The sequence below is a fragment of the Sinocyclocheilus anshuiensis genome, unplaced genomic scaffold, assembly GCF_001515605.1.
Source record: "Sinocyclocheilus anshuiensis isolate Anshui unplaced genomic scaffold, SAMN03320099.WGS_v1.1 scaffold1289, whole genome shotgun sequence".
NCBI classification, from domain to species: domain Eukaryota; kingdom Metazoa; phylum Chordata; class Actinopteri; order Cypriniformes; family Cyprinidae; genus Sinocyclocheilus; species Sinocyclocheilus anshuiensis.
Genome location: NW_015549731.1, coordinates 434906 through 446857, shown reverse-complemented (window position 1 = coordinate 446857; position 11952 = coordinate 434906). Strand labels below are relative to the sequence as shown.

General features: G+C 35.7%; 1 pseudogene; it reads left to right on the top strand.

The window, feature by feature from the left end:
• LOC107660814 (nuclear RNA export factor 1-like) overlaps positions 1-11952 on the top strand; it is a 20470-nt pseudogene that overhangs the window by 7157 nt on the left and 1361 nt on the right.

Genomic DNA, 11952 nt, shown 5'->3' with positions numbered 1-11952 from the left:
GGTGTATAAAGTGTATAAAGTACCTGAAAGCCATACTTAAGTAAAAGTACAGATATCTTACCAGAAAATGACTTAAAGTATAGTCAACGTTTAGAATATTACTTGAGTAAAAGTCTTAAAGTATGTGATATTTATTGTACTTAAGTACGAAAAGTATTTTTTAATCTTAAACGTACTTAAGTATTGAACGTAACAGTACAAGTAAATGCAAAATGGAAAAGAAGCAAAAATATATATATATATATATATATATAAATGCTCATGCTTAAACATACTTAAGTATTGAAAGTAAAAGTACAAGTAAATGCAAAATGGAAAAGAAGCAAATAAATATATATATTAAAAAAAAATTCATTCATACACAGCTTGAGTAGCAAGTCAGTTTTCAGTTTTAACTCTTTCTTCCATTTTTGGTAAGAATAAGAAGCACTTCATCCGGTACTTGGCATTCCAACACGTTGAATACTGATATTTGAAATGATTTAAAAACATGAAAAAATAGTCAAAATGTGAAATTAAAACCACCAGTAGGTGTTAGCAAGTGACTGTTAATGAGTGAGTCATTGAGATTCAACCGATTCATTCAAACGACTGATTCATTCAGCAACAAAGCATTTGACTGTGTTAATTTGTGAATCACTGCATCATTTATTCAACCGATTCGTTCAAAAAGCTGATTCATTTTCAAAAGCTCAACTATTTTCGTTGGCAAAATTGAGCAAAAACAAGCAATATCCGCATAAACACATTTCATTACACCAAATACACAAAAATAATGTTCTTTTTAGCAGCATCATATGACCCCTTTAAGTTAACTTTATTAAATTATATAAATATAAAAAGCATACAGAAGCATTTTTGCCGTCTACAATTTAGAATGCCTTGAATTTTGAATTTTAATAGACTAATAAATCAACGCGTGTGCACTCTTGAGTCTGTGTGTGTGATTTGGTGATATACTTGATAATGTCAGATCGCACATCATTAAAACAACACTTACCATATTATCGCAGATATACTGTATATCGCACACCCCAGACTCAACTTGAGTGGAAAATGAAATCGACCTCCGTTGTGCGCGCGCTTGTTTGCACATGAGCAAAGGTGTTTTTTAGGAGTCTAACTTGCAGACGCCAGACCACTGATTCGTCAAACCTGCTTTCCTGCAGTCCGTGTTCTTCTGACTTTATTTTGTAGTAAGTAACGAATATGCTTCGGGGAAATGTATCGGAGTAAAAGTATACATTTTAATTAGGAAATGTAGTGGAGTAAAAGTAAAAGTTCCCTGAAATATAAAAACTCAAGTAAAGTACAGATACGCCTAAAAATACTTAAGTACTGTAACGAAGTATTATTACTTCGTTACATTACACCACTGACAACTGATTTTAAATGAACAAAAAATGTTGGTTGGGTGTTGCATAACATGTTATCTAATAACATGTATTACATGTTAAAATAAAGTTTTGACAAAAAAATTTACCTTTTTCACACTTCTGTGTTCGAAAAGCGGAAGCTTCGAATAGTTGTGTATAATAACTTCCCCTGTAACCTGTATGTATAGCAATGCCCATGTTGTTGTGATTTACTGATGTACAATTCACAGGTGTTTTCAAAGCAAAATGTTATATTTGTCACACTTCACTTGGAGCACGGAACGAGGAGACACGGAGATAGCTTCAAACCACAGTCTTTTAATAATCCAAACACAAGGGGTACGTAGGAGACACAGGAACACATAGATTGACGTTCAGAACCGACAAACACTGACTGAAAGGATTAGGGCTTTTAAACATAGGATAATTGGGGGAAGAACTAGACACACCTGGAATTAAATTAACACAATCAATGGGAGACAGAAACTGGGTCACAGGGAGCAAAAACACACACAGACAGGTCCATAACACTGACAATATTATTCCGATACATATTTCATGATTTAAACGGGAGCACACAAGCCATGCTGATTGTGTATATAATCAATTTGGTCTGATTTTTGCATTGGTTTGAATAAAAATGGAAGACAGGCTAAATGAAAATGTAAATCCACTGTCTGTCAGCAGGTGGCGGTTATGGAACAGCAGAAATAGAGCTGTTTCCTCAGCAATACATTCATATAATTCCTCCAAGGTTCATATAATTTCCCTCAGCTCTCGGCTGTAAAACCTTTCAGTGCCTTCCACCATATTTTCACACAAAACAGAATCTACATTGCATGCATAGTGAGACTGCTGCTAACTTTGCTTACTGTCTGACAGCATTTACTGTCAGTTTTTGAAATTGTGGTAATCAAATACTGTTTTAAAGTCCCCCTGTAGTGAAAATCAAGTTTTTTATGTTGTTTATTTGTCTATATGGTGTTTTTATTATGCCTTTAGACAAACCATGTGCCAATCTATTAATCAACACCATTTCTGAGTATTTTCTCCTTAAAACTGTAGTTTCCCAAAGGCTGACCCAGAAATACGGTTTGAAACAGCCCTCGGTTTGCTACATCACAAACCAATAACCAATCACGTCAAGGGATCGATTCCTATCACTAGCATGCAAAATATACCAATACCAGCACAAAACCAAAAATAAATTAAAGCAAAAAACCCATGAAGCTGTGGTTTAATGTGAATTTAGAACCGCTAACTTGCATTATAACCAGTGGCAACAGTGTAAAAGTAGCCCGGAGTCAGACCCACCTCTCCCGTCTGCACTTCACACGCATATGCTCGCGGGCACAAGTTAATAAGTTTTAAGGGATAAAATATTTGACTACAGGGGGACTTTAATGATAATTGAAATATTAAACAATACTATCCTTCAGGATCCGTCCCTATTTGAAACCCTAAAACTAGAGTGATCTAGAGTGACCCCTAGTGAGGATTGCACACGCCCCCCATCCCTATAACCCCACCCCAAACGTTGGGAAGCACTGGTTTTGTCAGACTCTGTTCCATGTTTTGTGTGTGTCCTGCTCCCCATGTGCCTTCCCATGCCCTTATTTGGTTAGTTTCCTGTTCCTGTCCTGATTAGTTTATTTCATTTGTCCCAGGTGTTTCCCTTGGTTTTATTGCTCCCAGGTGTGTCTCGTCATCCCCTCCTCCTGTGTGTGTATAAAATGTGTTCCCAGTCCCAAGTTCTCGGTCCGCTGTTGTACGTCTTCGTGTGAACGTCTTCCTGTGTTCGTCTCCCTTGGTTCCTTGGTGCAAATAAAGTCTTGTCAACATATTCTCCAGCGTCTCCTCGTCCCTCGTGTGTGTGTGCAACGTGACAGGTTTATTGCATCTGAAATATTTACTTTTATTTTACAGATCCCATATGGAAAAATGTATGATAAGAAATGGCTTCTAACATCACTACAGAATCTCTGCCCCATTGCGTTTATTCCATTATACGTAAGTGATCATGATGATTTAGTCAGTTTAGCTGAACCACATTGTTTGTCCTCATAAACTGTCAAGAAACTCCAGGTCATATTTCACCCCAAAATTAAAAGAAAATTTTAATAATTATTGCTTAATATTTTGTTGCAGAAAATGAAGCCTGTTCTTAGGATCATTATTATTTTCTGCCATTATTTTAATGACTATAAAGAACATTTAACACAGAAAATGGATTTATTTTTTTCTTTTATTTTTTTTTTCTTTCAAAAAAGTTAATATTCTTTTCTTTTAATTTTGAGGTGATATATAAATGCATACTCACAAATACATGAGTTAACTTTTTAACTAACTTGTCATTGAATTGTTAAATCACTGAATCACCAGTACATTATTGTCAACTGATATGTTACATCTATGGCTGGCTGTGTCTCTCTGTGTTTTTGTCTTGTACTCCATAGAAGGACATAAAGTTTATTTCTATCTGGAGGATGCTGCAGCTGCCAGTGCTCTGTTCAAGCTCACACGAAGAGTCACGGACAGTGAAGGGAAAAGAGACGGTGCCGTTTCATCTATAATAAAACATCTCGTTCTCATTACTGTTTTCTGTCTTGTAAACTGGGCTGACATGTTTCTTGTTCTCCAGGTGGCTGTGTTTATGAACTGTTGTTCCAGTCCCCCTTTCCTCCAAAGCGAGCTGAAGCCACAAGATCTGGAGCGTTTAAAGGTTTGACCTTCAGCTGCTTCTTGTTGCAGTAACACTTGTGGTCTACAGGTGGCAGCTGTTGCATTTAACTGTAGCTGTTCTTTTTTGTGAAGCATTGCATGTCCAAACGCTTTGACGGTTCCCAGAAGTCTCTCGATCTGAACAGCATCCATATTGATCCAGGTAAAACTATACTGTTTGAATAACCAAAACCCTGACACTGCACAAAGTCCCAAGTCAAGATTACCACAGTTACCCATTTGTCAGAAATTTCATTGAGAGCTTTTCAAAATGATTTAAAAATATATATATATATTTTACTCTTTTCCATCAGACTTGGTTTCCTGTAATATTGAGATGAACTTGAATCGAAAAAACTGCATGCAAGCTGTGATCAAAATCATACAGGAGAATATCTCAGAGGAAAGACTTAAGAGTTTGTTCAGATCATTAACCTAAACATAAATAATAGTGATTGTAACCTTAGCTGAATGAAATCCAGTAGTTGTTTTTTACTAATTTTGGGTGCTGATTTCAAAAGTAGTGTCTGTTTTACTTGAACATGTCACACTTTCTGACAAAATTTTGTAGCATTTTTGCTTTCGACAATCATTTGTAACGTGAAGAAGTCTTGCATTATTCCATAATCACTAGCAAAACTACCATAAAGACATGATTCCTGTCCTTTCCCTCTGAGCCACATTACAACTATTTGTTCAGTTCTCAGCCCATTTTCACATGTATTAATAATTCTAACACATTATTTTATGCTTAATCCTGATTTTAAAGTTAGGATTATGGTCAGTGACAGAAGAAAATGCAAACATGACCCAGATGTATTTTTCTACATCTGTGAGTGTTTTATTACATCCAAACAGCGACAGAAATGACAGATTTTGTGATAAGGCTTATTTATAAACTTGTTTATGTAAAGTTATTTGACTTTAAATTGAATATTTGAACACACCTTTTCACTCCTTTGCAGACGGTTAATTGATGCTCTTTGAAGAAATTTGACTGCTTTTTTATTTTGATAAGTACATTAAAGCTGATGCATACTGTATATAATTTGAAAAATCTTCATTCTTATTTTGTGAATCAACCTGTACGTGATGGAATGTATTTATTGATATTTTTGAAGTCATCAATTGAGCATCATCAATATGGAAATATTAGGCCTTTTCTCTTTTTTTTTTCAAGACACAGGACTACATTGTCTTGGCATTCAAGCATTCAGCTGAATAATGTTATAACATAGTAACTTTAAGATCCATGATGGTTTACTGTGGTCATTTGAGAAGTGTGTTAAAGGAAGGGTATTCATTGTTTCATGACCTGTTTCCTCCATCTGGCAGCACTGAAGAATAAATCTAGTAACTTCATCTAATCCAGCAAAGTTCAGCCACAATGTCTGGACAAAAATAGGAAATCAAAACATCCAGCTGGTGGAAACATTAAACTATGCAGTGTTATTTCTAGGGTAAACAGACACTGATTCCAGTAAAACACTTTTGTTATTTATCTTATTAACACATTCATGATAGTAGATGAAAGAATATAGTTGTTGATCAGCAATAGTGTCACATGTGGTTCTATAATCAATTAAAATGAAAGCAAAGGGCAACTGTTAACACAGACGAACTGACTTTCAGGAGGGTCAGAAGATAGATTCATGCCTGATCTGTAGTGCCATTTTAGGATTTGATATGTGTGATTTGGAATATGGCATCAGTAATTTCCTAATCAGGTTTCTGTTGGAGTGTGATGTTTAGAAATATGATATTATCTCAGTTTAGATATTTAAACGTTTTGTTTTGTTTTTGAAATGTATTGTAGTTGGAATGCTCATGATTCATTGCAAAATTCAGAAAATTCTAAAAATCATTTACTAACCCTCATGTTGTTTCAAAACGTTGTCTTTCTCTTCTCTGTGGAATGCAAAAAGAGATTATTGACAGAATATTGACAATCTTTTCCATAAAGTTGATTCATATGACTTTTGTCCTATATTTCTGAAGTCTTCTGAAACCATACATAACCAGTGTTGGGAAGGTTACTTTGGAAATGTAATAGGTTACAGATTACAAGTTACCCTACTTAAAATGTAATAAGTAGTGTAACTTTTTAATTACTTTATTAAAGTAATGTAACTGATTACATTTGATTACTTTTTGATTACTTTTCTAAATTTCTAATGTTTTCAACTGTTAATCATTTTCAAACATGTAAACCAGGCAGAGTTAAACTTGCAATATGTGCTCAACACTGATAACTGTCAGACTTTCGAAATCCTTCATCACTTCAATTAAGATTATAATATTTTTATTTTAAAGGAGACATTGTATGCAAAATATCTTCATTTGCATATAAATGTACCCTATCGGATAAGCATGTTATAAACTTCTGAAACATTGGTGTTTCATATTTTAGAGCAGTCACTGCAACTTATGAAAGAACTCAATTAAATCCGTATGTGGGAGTGTGTGTGGGAAAAAAATCAGATGTAACCCCCTTTGTAATCCTTAACATTTTCACAAGTAACTGTAATTTAATTTCACATTTTTTCTTAGTAACTGTAACTGATTACAATTACTTTTATTTTGTAATTAAATTACGTAATTCCGTTACATGTAACTAGTTACTCCCCAACACTGACAATAACTTAGTATAAGGCAGGCATTCACAGACTTTTTGGTCAGTCGAACCCCTTTGACCAAAAAATATTATGTCATTTCTAAATTAATTTTAAAATAAAATATTTTAAATATTTTTTAATAAATGTTAATATAAATAATGATTGTTTTTATTTTAATTTAACTTTATGATTTAATCCTTCTTTGTAAAAAAAAATAATAATAATAATTAAGAGTTTGAAGTAACATTTCTCTCTGTCTCTCTTTCTTTGATCCGTCTTAGTTGTTGTGTTTGAATCTGAGTAACAACAAGCTGTGTAAGCTGAATGACATTGCAGAACTTGTGAACACAGCCCCTAACCTGCAGTCACTAAACCTGTCTCATAATGAGGTGAGAGATGCTCAAGCCACTGCTGTTATCGTTTGTTATCGTTGCGCAGTATTAGCCCATTTAATTCTTCAGTTTCTATTTACTCGACTGCAAGCTCCACAGAATTTACTTTCAGTATCTGTTGTGTTGCCATATTGTCTTCTCATTCTCTGTCTGCAGCTGAAGTCAGAGCGAGAGCTGGATAAGGTGAAGGGGTTCAGGCTGGTGGAGCTGTGGTTGGACAGGAACCCTCTGTGTGATGACTTCAAAGATCAGACAACATACATCAGGTCAGTGCCAGTGACACTGGTCGAGGTTGGTATAATTAGTTGGAAGATTTATTTTATAATGAATATTTTTACAATTAATATATATATATTTTTTGCTTATGCTAAGCTCTAAAATATTGTATTAAGTAGGAATTGTGAGTAAAAAATATTTTTAAAAGTCCTTATAATGGGGCTTATGAATATTGTTGTGGATAATGGAGGGCCTTGAACACAGTCTTATAGTACTTAATATACCTGGGAGATCATCAAAAATAATCATCAAAACCTGGCATTGCAGATGTTAGAACATGAACACATTCATAACTCATTGCTTGTGGTTTCTTTCATCCACTTCAGAGTATCCGTCATTATTTAGTTACTGTGGTTCAGAACAAATTATGAGTTCTGTCATGACAACTCTCGGAGGGATTGGCATGGTAATGTACATGACAATGTTAATGTATTTGGTCTTGGCGGAATAGATCTGCTACGCTGCTGCTGTACCGAGTACCGAGACTTGCTACTGCCAATACATCCACAACGTGCTGCTGTGAGCATGTAAGAAATATTGCTGCTGCAAATATAACATACATGAAATTACCCCCATATAGCATGCATGAATCACCTCGTAGCAGATCTATACAGGTAGAGCTGGGGAAGGTGGAGGGTTTCTGAAGCAAGCTGCAACTGCTACGGCAAGCACTAGTCATATATTTGAATGTTGGGCAGCGAGCTCATTGGCTACCGATACAGGAGAGAGCCAATCAGCTGTGCCATGTGATAATGATGTCTTTAGGTCAGATTGAGTTAGACCTATCAGACTGCGCCATCTAGAGTTTCATGCCAGAACTCTGTATTTGTCTGAATAAATTGTGGTGTTTCTGTCTTTTAAATGGCACTCTGTTCATTTGTTGTAAGTGTATTCACATGTGCAAGTGTGTGATGGACTGACATGTCCAGAATTTCATTTCATTTTCTTTCTTCCTTCTCTCCAAATCACAGTGACAGCTGCATCCTGTGTTGATTCTGGGGCTTTCCAAACCATTCCTCTTGTTTCTTTCCTCCATAAAGCAGCATTGCTATGCATGACGTTGATCCCAGCCTTCATAACAGGGAACTGAATGGATAATAATTTTAAAAAATGTAGGTTGTTTTTCAAGACAGTTTAAGTTTAAATAAAAATATCACTTTTTTTCTTCTATGTCAAGACATCTACAGGAAATAGTATGGTGGCATTTCAAGGGAAATCAGTACATATTTATTTGCTGTAAAATGTAGTAAATGTTGTTTGCTCATGTTCATCTTTTCCCCGTCCCTGTGTTCCTGCTCCAATCAGAGTGCTGTTTTTGGCCAGTGTGGAAGGCTGGATAGCCAATGACTGGTAAGATCCTACTCTCTGTCTGCAGAGAGCCTATTACAAAGAGCCTACAATGAAGAAGGAAGTTGATGGGAAATGCTCCTGAAAACAGGAATAAATTTATCCTACTAGAAAAAATAATTGAGAATAAAAAATGAGGTTTGTTTATGTCTATGTGGGAAGTCGGTACAGGTGTAAAGGCGACTCTGTTTTGGAGCTGCTGGGATCAGTTTCATTGTATTACTGTTTCTCTCATAACTAACTTTATTTTAAAGGGGTCATATGATGTTGCTAAAAAGAACATTATTTTGTGTATTTGGTGTAATGAAATGTGTTTATGCGATTTAAGGTTCACAAAACACATTATTTAGTGTTGTAAATACAACTTAACCACTGATTTCTAGTCGTGTCCTCTTTTGGAAGACCAAACAAAGAAGTTTCGCTTACACACTGAAACACACAACGCCTTCACCACATGGCGGCGGCGGCAACAACAATACTACAGCGAGAATCAAAGTTACGCCTTTTTTCTTTGCGTGAACATTTGGGCGGCGTTATGCAAATCTTCCCACATCGTGACGTAGACATGTGGGGCGTGTTAGAACGAGCCGTTTTAGGTAGGTGTGGTTGACTCTTAACTTTTATAAAGAATATCTCTTTGGATTTGAGACTTTAGTCTTTGCAACTTTACAGATCTTCTTTATGCACCAAGAGCTTGTAACACTCCAAAGAGAAAGGAAAAATTGAAATCGCATCATATGACCCCTTTAATGGCTATGTTAAGCTGGGTTTCATTGGCCGTTTTTCTCCTTTTTGATGGATATTAGGGCATCAATGCCAAGACTATTTCATGGCTATTCAGTTAGCTTCATTTGAGGGCCAGATTATCGAACTGAAAATCTGAGGTGGGCCAAGGGGGTGGGAGACCTATAAAATGAGAAATTAAACTGAATTGCATATTCAGCAGTAAAAGAACTGATATTAACAACAGTAATGTCTATAAAAAGTTAACACCTAACTTTTATAGGGTTAAGTATTCTGACAGTGTGGCCAGAGGTTAAACCATTCATGGCTCCTCCTCACTAACACAGTTAAATGTAACAATGATTATGGTTAAGGTTTATATAAAACTGTACTTGTTTTAAAACAATATTGGTAAAAACTATGCACACTCACACACAAAGAAACTGCCATAGTTTTATAACAAAAATGAATGACATTCCCTTATTCCCCTAATAAATTTTAATACACAAATATATGAATAATTTAGAATTCAGTGTGAATATATGACATTTCTGCCAAAACACCGTGGTTAATGCAGTGTTACTACAGTACATTCATGGTGAATGTTTGTAAGGATGGTGATTTGGGGATTTAATTCTAACTTGTTCAAACATTGCACATTCATTGTTGGGAATATGGAGGCTGTTTCATCTGATTTTAAACTAGTTTAATAGAGTGATTTGTGGCTTGTAACAGATATGTGCTTGTCAGATTTAAACACCGATCACTTGATGTTGCAGCACCGTTTAATAATGGTGTCTGGGACTAAACGTTGCATTAAGCCCAAAGTATACTTAGGTTTTCATGCGTACACAGCTGAATGCACAGCCTTTCAAAGTATTTTTTGTCCAGTGTCTGCGCTATTTCTCTTCAGAAGTTCCTTTTGTTCAGTGCAAAAATTCAAGAATTCAACAATTCAAGGTGCAAGTGCGACCCATGCATACTCTTCTCTCAGATGAAGATGAATGGTGGGCCGGGTTTGGCCCATGCGCCGCCAATTGAATAGCCCTGCTTTATCTGATAATCTATTGAGTCGATAACCTACTGCAGTCATCAATTTTGCTTAAATACACTCATCTGCATTCATAAATGTACAATAAAGTCACAGCATCCAACACAAAATATATATTTTTTTACTGAACTTACATTGCTTTCATTAACAAAGTAATTTGAGAACTTGTCTGTCTGTTGAAGTAAAAATACTTTCTCTTATTCTAGTTTAATGTTCAGAGAATGTTTCCGTAAGCCATTTCTAGGTGAAAAATTATTATTTTCTTGTGATAATAGTGTGTTTTGTACATGTTGGGGTGTAGGTGAGTGACAGCAGTGGGAAATTTGCGTTTAAAATCTAAAAACTGAACCAGTCCACCCAGAGTGAGTGTTGCAAATTGGGTTAAAATTATTTATTCTATAATGAACCTGGCACAATATTGTTTCAAATGATTTTATATCACATTTCAGAGATCATTTGTTGTATTTGCATACACAATAAAATAAAAACCAGGAGAAATGACTTGGGAGTGCACAGGTGATTGTGGTGCGTGTGGCTGCTGTAATGATCAGGTGCATCACTGTTTTCCTCTTGTCTTACTTGTCTTGTGACAGTGCTGTTCGGGAGCGATTTCCCAGGCTTCTTAGACTGTTTTTTTTTTTATTTTTCAATAATGTTTTGAATTAACAGGACTCAATGTACGGTACAATTATTAGTGTTTGTCAGAAATAAAGTCAGTCAATCATTTATTTGGTCAAGGACAGGAAGCCTGATTCCAGGCTGGCTGCCACAAGAACGCGTTGCTAAAGTGTCATTGGGCACTTTCCCAACTGTAATACAGACATTTAAAGTTAACAAGAAATCAAAATTGATCCTATTTACCTGTGCATAATTAAGCAGTGCATGTCATTTTAGAGAAACAATCTTTGTATTTATAATTATTGTCAAAATGTGATCGCTTGTTGTTGCAGTGATTCAGATGTGTGTGTTATTTCTGTAGGACGGTCATGTGCTTCCACCTCCAATCTGCTTTGAAGAGGAAACATGCACAAACATCCCTCCATGCAAGGTAACCTAGGAGTCTGCATTAACCTGAAGAGTGTTAATGTGAAGTTTTTGACTGGATGTGTCTGTGTAACTAATTCAGGGCACTTTGTATCGAATGAAATCCAGGGTCTCATTCAACGTTTTCTGCAACAGTAAGTGTAGAACAGGTTGTGTCATCTTTTATATTCTGTAAAGCATGCTTTTGTCAGCAGCAATGTGTGTTTGTGTTTGTTTTGTGGCAGTTATTACTGTGTGTATGACTCTGGGGACAGACAGCCGTTGCTGGAGGCGTATCATGATGGTGCCTGCTTCTCTCTCAGCCTGCCATCCATAAACCATCCCTCCAGGTAAAACACCACTCATATCTGACGGCATTCCGCTGTCTTTAATAAGCCATTATCTTGGTTTATATATATATATATATA